The sequence below is a fragment of the Telmatherina bonti genome, assembly GCF_933228915.1.
Source record: "Telmatherina bonti genome assembly, chromosome: 14".
NCBI classification, from domain to species: Eukaryota; Metazoa; Chordata; class Actinopteri; order Atheriniformes; family Telmatherinidae; genus Telmatherina; species Telmatherina bonti.
Window position 1 is genome coordinate 41,177,163 of NC_136612.1, and position 11,906 is coordinate 41,189,068.

Genomic DNA, 11,906 nt, shown 5'->3' on the forward strand with positions numbered 1-11,906 from the left:
CATGTGTGAAAGACCAGAACCTGAACCAGAAGCTGAGTCGTGTGTTCTGTCAGGAGCATATCGGCAGGTACGGGCAACCGAGGCAACATGGACCTTAAAGGTCAGCTGGTCGTCCACCATGACACCCAGATTCCAGGCAGCAGACGTAGGAACAAGTGTGATAGAGTGGAGCTTCACACATATCTGTGGCGGTAAGGAAGGATTGGCTGGACAGACAATGAGCTCTGTCTTGGACAGATGGAGCTGAAGGTGGCGATCCTTCATCCATGCAGAGATATCAGCAAGTCAAGCTGATATTCTCAGTGAAACGTTGTGTCGTCTGGTGGAAAGGAGAGGAAAAGCTGAGTGTCATCTGCATAGCAGTGGTAGGAGAAGCCATGAGAGCTTCTAACTGCACCGAGTGAGGAGGTGTATGGTGGAAAGAGAAGAGGGCCGAGCACCGATCCCTGAGGCTCCCCTGTTTTCATGTGATCTGGACACTTCTCCTCACCAGGATACTCTGAAGGATCTTCCTGAGAGGTAGGATGTGGACCACGAGAGGACAGATCCAGAGATGCCGAGCTCAGAGAGTGGAGAGGAGAACCTGATGGTTGGCTGGGTCACAAGCAGCAGACAGGTCCAGCAGGACCAGGACTGACCGGTGGATCTGGTCCAGCAGGACCAGGACTGACCGGTGGATCTGGTCCAGCAGGACCAGATCCACCGGTCGGTCATCCGGGAGGAGATCAGAGTAGAGCCGCTGCTCCTCCGCATCGAGAGGAACCAGTTGAGGTGGCTCGGGCATCTGGTCAGGATGCCTCCTGGACCTCCCTGGTGAGGTGTTCCAGGCACGTCCCTCTGGGAGGAGACCCCGGGGAAGACCCAGGACACGCTGGAGGGATTATATCTCTCGGCTGGCCTGGGAACACCTCGGGATCCCCCCCGCAGAGTTGGCAAATGTGGCTGGGGAGAGGGAAGTCTGGGCTTCCCTGCTTAGGCTGCTGCCCCCGCGACCCGACCCCGGATAAGCGGCACGAAGACGAGACAGTCCTAAGCCTCCATGGACAGTTCCATTAACTTACTGAGCTGGAATGCTAAAGGTCTTAAGCATCCAATTAAGAGGAAAAGGGTCCTTTCACACCTTAAACAACTTCGAACAGAGATAGCCTTCCTGTAAGAAACTCATCTTTGCTGTTCAGATAGTGAGCGTCTATTAGCCGGCTGGAGGGGACAGCACTACCACTCTTCTTTTCAGGCCAAGGCCAGGGGAGTCTCGATTCTTATCAGTCCCCATATCTCTTCTGAACCTCATTTTGTGACCCCTGATAAATATGGCAGACATGTTATTGTTGCCGGGAGATTATTTAATACGCTGGTTGTGTTGGTGAACATATACGCCCCCAATTCGGATGACGCAGACTTTTTCAAACTGTTTTCATTATTGCCTGACCTCAACGTTTATAGCCCCATACTTGGTGGGGATTTTAACTGTTGCCTTAACCCGGCCCTGGACCGTTCCTCTAAGAACACCAGCCCATTAAACAGGGCAGCTTCTCTTATTCAAGCCTTCCTATCAGATTATGGTGTCTGCGATATGTGGCGCACTTTACATCCAATTGACAGGCATTATTCATCCTGTTGCACATACATCACACTTACTTCAGAATTGACGATTTTTAAATAGATAACCACTTTATACCATTTGTCCAGTCCTGTGCCTACCAGAGCATCACTATCTCTGATCACACCCCCATTACGCTGTGCTTATCCCTCCCTGGCATTCCACAGAGTAGCAGACAGTGGAGATTCAATCCAACCCTACTGTCTGATAAAACTTCGTAGTATTCATGGAGAGAGAGATATCATTCTTCGTTACCACAAACACTTCCCCTGAGATGTCCAATCTGGTTGTTTGTGATGCCCTTAAAGCCTACTCGCGGGGTCAGGTTATTTCATACACTTTGCAGCTGAGATGATAGTCTGTTCAAGAACGCTTAAACACAACTAATCAAATTTGGAATATTAACAAACAATATGCCCAAACTCAGAATCCTGATCTCTATACTAGGGCTGGGCAATATATCTAATATACTCGAGATATCGTGGCACACTTTTCTGGGGTGTGGTCTGTAGGGGGTCAAGGAGGTTTCGCCACACTTAACCACTTAAAGTGGTTAAAGTGGTTAAGTGTGGCAGTATGAGATGAGTGGTTGCGTTGCCAGCCAATCAGCAGATGGGGGCGACATTTCTAAGCAGGCGAGTCGGATACTGACAGCAAGCGCTCACCTGGTTGACTGATTGCGCAACTTCTGGTCATCAGATTGAGTTGACCTGACACCTGCACCGCTGCGGGTGATGGATAGGCGCCCCTGGTGGTGGTGTCCTTTTTGTGTGTTGTGTTTCTTTGGATTTAATTTGTGGGTTTAACTTCAAGTGTGGTGTGTCTTTTTTTTTTAGTAGAATACACTTAATTTATTTGTGTGAATTGAATAAATTTTATTTTTGGAACTATTCTCTGCCTCCTGCATATGAACCTGGGTGTCTGGAGTGGGTTGTAACCACCCAGATACCTTTCCCTGGGTGACTACCCCAAGGTGGCGTTGTCTGGTGTTTGTCTAAAGACATGGGGGGGTCTTTAGTGGCAGGAGATGAAAGATGCTGACCATGATCCTGAAATATGGCTTGAATTTAGTCAAACCTTGCTTCTACTGAGCTAAAAGAAGCTTTGTAGTCAGTAGCCTGTGCTTCGCTGTGTTCTTGAAGTAGGTCAGAAATGGCTTCCATTGTGAACCCAACCAGAACGTCTTTCTTGGTGGTTTTCGTACCTTTAGTGATCATTTTGATGTTGGTGCAAGGAATGATTAAATTGGTCTCTTTCTGTCACACTTTAATGATGGATTCAAATGAGAAAAGAGTTTAAGGGATAAAAAAGTAAAGGACTTGTGTTCTTAAGTGAAATAGGTTGTATACCTAAAGCTGATTTTACTCTTAAGTTTGAACTGCTTTATTTGGTCATGTGAAGTGTTGTGAATGGCATATTTTTGTCATTTCTTTTTCTTCTAAGACTCCGACCCCCCTAATCACCTTTTAGAGATGATGAACGGTGAAGAAGAAATGTCTACTCTCCTGTTCGTCTGTTTCATAGAAATCTGCCACAATGCAAAGACGCTGTCACACCTTCAGAGCATGCTGAGTGCAGCATCATGGCGGCTTCTGAGGTCTCTAAGCTGATCCAGCCTAAGGAGGCTGAAACGTCACTCTGATGTCCATCAGATGGTAAATATTACCTTCAGCAACACATTACGCAACCAATCAGAACCCAGGCTTTAATGACTAGGCAGTAATCAGCTGATATGAATAAACATGTAAACAAAGACAATATAAATAAAAAAACGTCATATTTCATTTCATTCTGTACATAAAAACAGATGATGCAAAAACATTTCCAATAAAAACAATCAGCTAAAAAAACGGAAGATGTCAACAAACATACGGTTGTCATGGCGTTCCCCGAGTCAGTTGGGTCATCCTGTCCTTCGTTAACACCACCATGATGTCATCACTACCACCGTGAGGTCATCACCAGAAACATTCCACTTCCTGTCTCTGTCTCGCAGCAGTGTTTGAGGCTCCATCGCCCCTCTGACCTGATTTTTAACTCACTGAGTTTACAAAGTTCAGCGTCGTCTCTGAACGCACCGATCAGATCAATAAATACAGAATAAATATCAATAAATAAAAGCTGATAAATAAACCTTTCTGCTCAGAAATAATATGACAACGTGAAACGATTTGATGGTGATGGATCCCGGACTCTCCGCAGTCCTCCGGTCCGGATCCGGGACTCTCCGCAGTCCTCCGGTCCGGATCCGGGACTCTCCGCAGTCCTCCGGCCCGGATCCCGGACTCTCCGCAGTCCTCCGGTCCGGATCCGGGACTCTCCGCAGTCCTCCGGTCCGGATCCGGGACTCTCCGCAGTCCTCCGGTCCGGATCCGGGACTCTCCGCAGTCCTCCGGTCCGGATCCGGGACTCTCCGCAGTCCTCCGGTCCGGATCCGGGACTCTCCGCAGTCCTCCGGTCCGGATCCGGGACTCTCCGCAGTCCTCCGGTCCGGATCCCGGACTCTCCGCAGTCCTCCGGTCCGGATCCGGGACTCTCCGCAGTCCTCCGGCCCGGATCCCGGACTCTCCGCAGTCCTCCGGCCCGGATCCGGGACTCTCCGCAGTCCTCCGGCCCGGATCCGGGACTCTCCGCAGTCCTCCGGTCCGGATCCGGGACTCTCCGCAGTCCTCCGGCCCGGATCCCGGACTCTCCGCAGTCCTCCGGTCCGGATCCCGGACTCTCCGCAGTCCTCCGGTCCGGATCCCGGACTCTCCGCAGTCCTCCGGTCCGGATCCGGGACTCTCCGCAGTCCTCCGGTCCGGATCCCGGACTCTCCGCAGTCCTCCGGTCCGGATCCCGGACTCTCCGCAGTCCTCCGGTCCGGATCCGGGACTCTCCGCAGTCCTCCGGCCCGGATCCCGGACTCTCCGCAGTCCTCCGGCCCGGATCCGGGACTCTCCGCAGTCCTCCGGTCCGGATCCGGGACTCTCCGCAGTCCTCCGGCCCGGATCCCGGACTCTCCGCAGTCCTCCGGTCCGGATCCCGGACTCTCCGCAGTCCTCCGGCCCGGATCCCGGACTCTCCGCAGTCCTCCGGTCCGGATCCCGGACTCTCCGCAGTCCTCCGGTCCGGATCCGGGACTCTCCGCAGTCCTCCGGTCCGGATCCCGGACTCTCCGCAGTCCTCCGGTCCGGATCCGGGACTCTCCGCAGTCCTCCGGCCCGGATCCCGGACTCTCCGCAGTCCTCCGGTCCGGATCCGGGACTCTCCGCAGTCCTCCGGCCCGGATCCCGGACTCTCCGCAGTCCTCCGGTCCGGATCCGGGACTCTCCGCAGTCCTCCGGTCCGGATCCGGGACTCTCCGCAGTCCTCCGGTCCGGATCCCGGACTCTCCGCAGTCCTCCGGTCCGGATCCGGGACTCTCCGCAGTCCTCCGGTCCGGATCCCGGACTCTCCGCAGTCCTCCGGTCCGGATCCGGGACTCTCCGCAGTCCTCCGGTCCGGATCCGGGACTCTCCGCAGTCCTCCGGCCCGGATCCCGGACTCTCCGCAGTCCTCCGGCCCGGATCCCGGACTCTCCACAGTCCTCTGGTCCGGATCCCGGACTCTCCACAGTCCTCCGTGCCGGATCCCGGTCTCTCCTCAGTCCTCCGGTCCAGATCCCGGTCTCTCCTCAGTCCTCCGGTCCAGATCCTGGTCTACAGCTGCAAACTCCTCTACAAAGACCAAGTGGCTTTTCCAGGACTGGCTGAGCTTGCAGGGGGCGGGGCTTAGCGTGCGGCTCCCGGCCTGTAGGTGGCGAGCGCCCTCAGGCTGCGGATCAGGTCGTGACAGAAAGAGCGCAGCTGGACCAGCGTCACATGTGCCGTCACCTGGACCTTGTACGTGTCGTGGAGATAAGAAGCCAGGTCCAGACCGGGGTTCTGATTCGAAGCATCTCCTCCAAGCTGAACTGCCTCCTTCATCTGAAACACACCGTGAGCCGTCAGCCAATCACAGCACAGATGGCCTGTTGAGAAGTCACTGCGGTACGTTACCTTGTCGATGTGGGTCAGCAGGTCTCTCAGGTCGGCTTGCAGGTCCTCCAGACCACTCAGGTTGGTGGACAGAACCTCCAGCAGTTTCTGGTACAGCCGGGCTCCCGCTGACATACGAGCCACACACGTGTCCTGCAGGGGGCGACACGCACACGCCTGATTATTTCATCATCACATTATTATCATCACATCTAGGGATGCACCCATACCAATATCCATACCGATACACATAACGATACCCATGACGATACCCATGACGATACCAATACCGATACCCATACTGATACCCATATTGATATCCATACCGACATCCATACAGATTTTATACCGATATCCATACCGATACCCATACCGATATCCATACCGATACTCATACCGATATCTATACCAATACCCATGACGATACCCATGACGATACTCATACCGATATCCATACCAATACCCATGACGATATCCATACCGATATCCATACCGATACACATATTGATATCCATACCGATATCCATACAGATATTCATACCGATATCCATACCGATACCCATACTGATACACATACCAATACCTATAACGATACCCATACCGATACCAATACCGATACCCATACCGATACCCATACCGATACCCATACCGATATCCATACCGATACCCATACCGATATCCATATTGATATCCATACCGATATCAATACCGATATTCATACCAATATCCATACCGATACCCATATTGATATCCATACCGATACCCATAACGATACCCATGACGATACCAATACCGATACCTATGCCGATACCCATACCGATATCCATACCGATACCCATACCGATACCCATACCGATATCCATACCGATACCCATTCCGATATCCATACCGATACCCATATTCATATCCATACCGATATCCATACCGATACCTATAACGATACCCATAACGATACTCATGACGATACCAATACCGATACCCATAACAATACCCATACTGATATCCATACAGATATTCATACCGATATCCATACCGATACCCATGACGGTACCAATACCGATACCCATAACAATACCCATACCGATATCCATACCGATACCCATAACAATACCCATACCGATATCCATACCGATACCCATGACGGTACCAATACCGATACCCATAACAATACCCATACCGATATCCATACCGATACCTATAACGATACTCATCACGATACCAATACCGATACCCATAACAACACCCATACCGATATCCATACAGATATTCATACCGATATCCATACCGATACCCATGACGGTACCAATACCGATACCGATATCCATACCGATACCCATAACGATACCCATACCGATATCCATACCGATATCCATACAGATGCCCATACCGATATCCATACCGATACCCATGACGGTACCAATACCGATACCCATAACAATACCCATACCGATATCCATACCGATATCCATACCGATATCCATACAGATATTCATACCGATATTCATACCGATATCCATACCGATACCCATGACGGTACCAATACCGATACCCATAACAATACCCATACCGATATCCATACCGATACCCATACCGATATCCATACCGATACCCATATTGATATCCATACCGATATCCATACCGATACCCATAACGATACCCATGACGATACCAATACCGATACCCATACCGATACCCATACCGATATCCATATTGATATCCATACCGATATCCATACCGATACCCATAACGATACCCATGACGATACCCATGACGATACCAATACCGATACCAATACCCATACCCATACCGATACCCATACCAATATCCATACCGATACCCATAACGATATCCATACCGATATTTATACCGATACCCATATTGATATCCATACCGATATCAATACCGATATTCATACCGATATCCATACCGACACCCATAACGATACTCATGACGATACCAATACCGATACCCATACCGATATCCATACCGATACCAGCATCGGTATCAGCTCCAGGCGTGTATACTCGTATCTGGTATTAATAAAAGTGTGCCGATACCAGACTAGCCAATCCAGCGCAGACCTGTTTGATGCTTCATGTTTTAAAATAAATGCCTTCAATGTTAAAATCTGACATTTTCTGTTCCACTAAAACAGTGATCCTCACTGTTAATTCCACAGGATGCCCAATATACTGAGAGGAGAGCTGCCCCCCCCCGAAAAAAAACCCCAAACTGTTCCCACGCTACGTATCCTGCTACGTTGCCAAATCAGTAACATTCAGCTTCTTAGCAAGGAATGGTTATCCTAAATGTTACACGGAGTAATGCCGTTCTTATGCAACAGTATCTGGTGAAAATACTGGTGAATGTGGGCGTTTCTTTTTCATTATATATACGGAGCTACCGACGGAGCGGCTCTGTGGTGGAGTTCACTGCAGCTGAAATCAGCCAGAACTGGCAACCCGGACAGGGTCAGTTAGGGCCGTTAGGACAGCAGAGTTTCTGCAAGCAGCCTGCAGCTCTTGTTTGTGGAGAGAACTGCAGCGTTGAGGATCATTATGACTTGTTTAGATGCATTTTCAGAAAGCCAGCGGCTGCTTCACGAGCCGCATGCGATGAGGAACACGGCACTAAGAGCTGGATCTTTGTTTCAGAACCACACATTTATAGTTGTATTTAGGTAAAATGTGTCGAATCAGAATAAAACTTGTTGAAACTGTTACATCTATAATGTTATTATATTTGTATTGGTGAGGTAACTTCAGAAAGGATGGCTCATTTATTACAAGCTCATGAAATCTTACACAGTTATAACAGCAGTAATAACCACAGTCATGTTCACATAAACAGGTCTGGTATCGGCAGATACCAGGACCAGGTTTTCCTTCCTGGTTCTGGTCCTGCTTCTAAAACCTGTACCGGATCTAACCCAAAGTAACCCGCCCAGACCCGGTCCAGACCCTGCGGACTGACCAGTGTGAAGTGCTGGGACGGCGGCTTGAGGACGGGGGCGGCTGGGATTCTCAGAGACGCCACCATCAGCTGGAGATTCGAGGTCGGACCGGCGCCATCCAGGCTGAATCCCTGCGGGCGCCAAGACTGCGTCAGGAACACGCAGAGAAGAAGACGGGAACCAATCAGAAGCGGGGTTACCTGGGTGGTGAGGGCGGCGGCGTGCGCTGTGGGGATGTCCTCCAGGATTTTCTCCACCAGGGTCTTGGCCTGCGTGGCGGCCTCGCTGAGCGCCGGCGACATGAGGGGAGCTGATTGGACCAGAGCTGCCAACAGGAAGCAGTCCAGCAGGGCAGACACTGCAGGACCAAACCAGTTAGGACCAGTACCGGCAGACTAGGACCAGACTGGGACCGGACTGGGACCAGTACCGGCAGACTGGGACCAGTGCCGGCAGACTAGGACCGGACTGGGGACCGGACTGGGACCAGTGCCGGCAGACTGGGACCAGACTGGGGACCGGACTGGGACCAGTGCCGGCAGACTAGGACCAGACTGGGGACCGGACTGGGACCAGTGCCGGCAGACTAGGACCAGACTGGGGACCGGACTGGGACCAGTACCGGCAGACTGGGACCAGTACCGACAGACTGGGACCGGACTGGGGTCCGGACTGGGACCAGTACCGACAGACTGGGTCCGGACTGGGACCAGTACCGGCAGACTGGGACCAGTACCGGCAGACTGGGACCAGTGCCGGCAGACTGGGACCGGACTGGGACCGGACTGGGACCAGTACCGGCAGACTGGGACCAGTACCGACAGACTGGGACCGGACTGGGGTCCGGACTGGGACCAGTGCCGGCAGACTGGGACCGGACTGGGACCAGTACCGACAGACTGGGACCGGACTGGGACCAGTACCGACAGACTGGGTCCGGACTGGGACCAGTACCGGCAGACTGGGACCAGTACCGACAGACTGGGACCGGACTGGGACCAGTACCGACAGACTGGGTCCGGACTGGGACCAGTACCGGCAGACTGGGACCAGTACCGACAGACTGGGACCGGACTGGGGTCCGGACTGGGACCAGTACCGACAGACTGGGGACCGGACTGGGACCAGTACCGGCAGACTGGGACCAGTACCGACAAACTGGGACCGGACTGGGACCAGTGCCGGCAGACTGGGACCGGACTGGGACCAGTGCCGGCAGACTGGGACCGGTACCGGCAGACTGGGACCGGACTGGGGACCGGACTGGGACCAGTGCCGGCAGACTGGGACCGGACTGGGGACCGGACTGGGACCAGTACCGGCAGACTGGGACCGGACTGGGGACCGGACTGGGACCAGTGCCGGCAGACTAGGACCAGACTGGGACCAGTGCCGGCAGACTAGGACCAGTACCGGCAGACTAGGACCAGACTGGGGACCGGACTGGGACCAGTGCCGGCAGACTAGGACCAGACTGGGGTCCGGACTGGGACCAGTGCCGGCAGACTAGGACCGGACTGGGACCAGTGCCGGCAGACTGGGACCAGTACCGGCAGACTAGGACCGGACTGGGGACCGGACTGGGACCAGTGCCGGCAGACTGGGACCGGACTGGGACCGGACTGGGACCAGTACCGGCAGACTGGGACCGGACTGGGACCGGACTGGGACCAGTGCCGGCAGACTGGGACCGGACTGGGACCAGTACCGGCAGACTGGGACCGGACTGGGACCGGACTGGGACCAGTACCGGCAGACTGGGACCAGTACCGACAGACTGGGACCGGACTGGGGTCCGGACTGGGACCAGTGCCGGCAGACTGGGACCGGACTGGGACCAGTGCCGGCAGACTGGGACCGGACTGGGACCGGACTGGGACCAGTACCGGCAGACTGGGACCAGTACCGACAGACTGGGACCGGACTGGGGTCCGGACTGGGACCAGTACCGGCAGACTAGGACCGGACTGGGGACCGGACTGGGACCAGTACCGACAGACTGGGACCGGACTGGGGTCCGGACTGGGACCAGTACCGGCAGACTAGGACCGGACTGGGGTCCGGACTGGGACCAGTACCGGCAGACTGGGACCAGTGCGGGCACACTGGGACCGGACTGGGGTCCGGACTGGGACCAGTACCGACAGACTGGGTCCGGACTGGGACCAGTACCGACAGACTGGGACCGGACTTGGACCAGTGCCGGCAGACTGGGACCGGACTGGGGTCCGGACTGGGACCAGTACCGGCAGACTAGGACCGGACTGGGGTCCGGACTGGGACCAGTACCGGCAGACTGGGACCAGTGCCGGCAGACTGGGACCGGACTGGGGTCCGGACTGGGACCAGTACCGACAGACTGGGTCCGGACTGGGACCAGTACCGACAGACTGGGTCCGGACTGGGACCAGTGCCGGCAGACTGGGACCGGACTGGGGTCCGGACTGGGACCAGTACCGGCAGACTAGGACCGGACTGGGACCAGTGCCGGCAGACTGGGACCAGTACCGGCAGACTAGGACCAGACTGGGGACCGGACTGGGACCAGTGCCGGCAGACTGGGACCGGACTGGGACCAGTGCCGGCAGACTAGGACCAGACTGGGACCAGTGCCGGCAGACTGGGACCGGACTGGGGTCCGGACTGGGACCAGTACCGGCAGACTAGGACCGGACTGGGACCAGTGCCGGCAGACTGGGACCAGTGCCGGCAGACTAGGACCAGACTGGGGACCGGACTGGGACCAGTGCCGGCAGACTGGGACCAGACTGGGACCGGACTGGGACCAGTGCCGGCAGACTAGGACCAGACTGGGACCAGTGCCGGCAGACTGGGACCGGACTGGGACCAGTACCGACAGACTGGGACCGGACTGGGACCAGTACCGGCAGACTGGGACCAGTACCGGCAGACTAGGACCGGACTGGGGACCGGACTGGGACCAGTGCCGGCATACTGGGACCAGTACCGGCAGACTAGGACCAGACTGGGGACCGGACTGGGACCAGTGCCGGCAGACTGGGACCGGACTGGGACCAGTACCGGCAGACTGGGACCAGTGCCAGCAGACTGGGACCAGTGCCGTCAGACTAGGACCAGACTGGGGACCGGACTGGGACCAGTACCGGCAGACTAGGACCAGACTGGGGACCGGACTGGGACCAGTACCGGCAGACTAGGACCAGACTGGGGACCGGACTGGGACCAGTACCGGCAGACTAGGACCAGACTGGGGACCGGACTGGGACCAGTACCGGCAGACTAGGACCAGACTGGGGACCGGACTGGGACCAGTACCGGCAGACTAGGACCAGACTGGGGACCGGACTGGGACCAGTGCCGGCAGACTGGGACC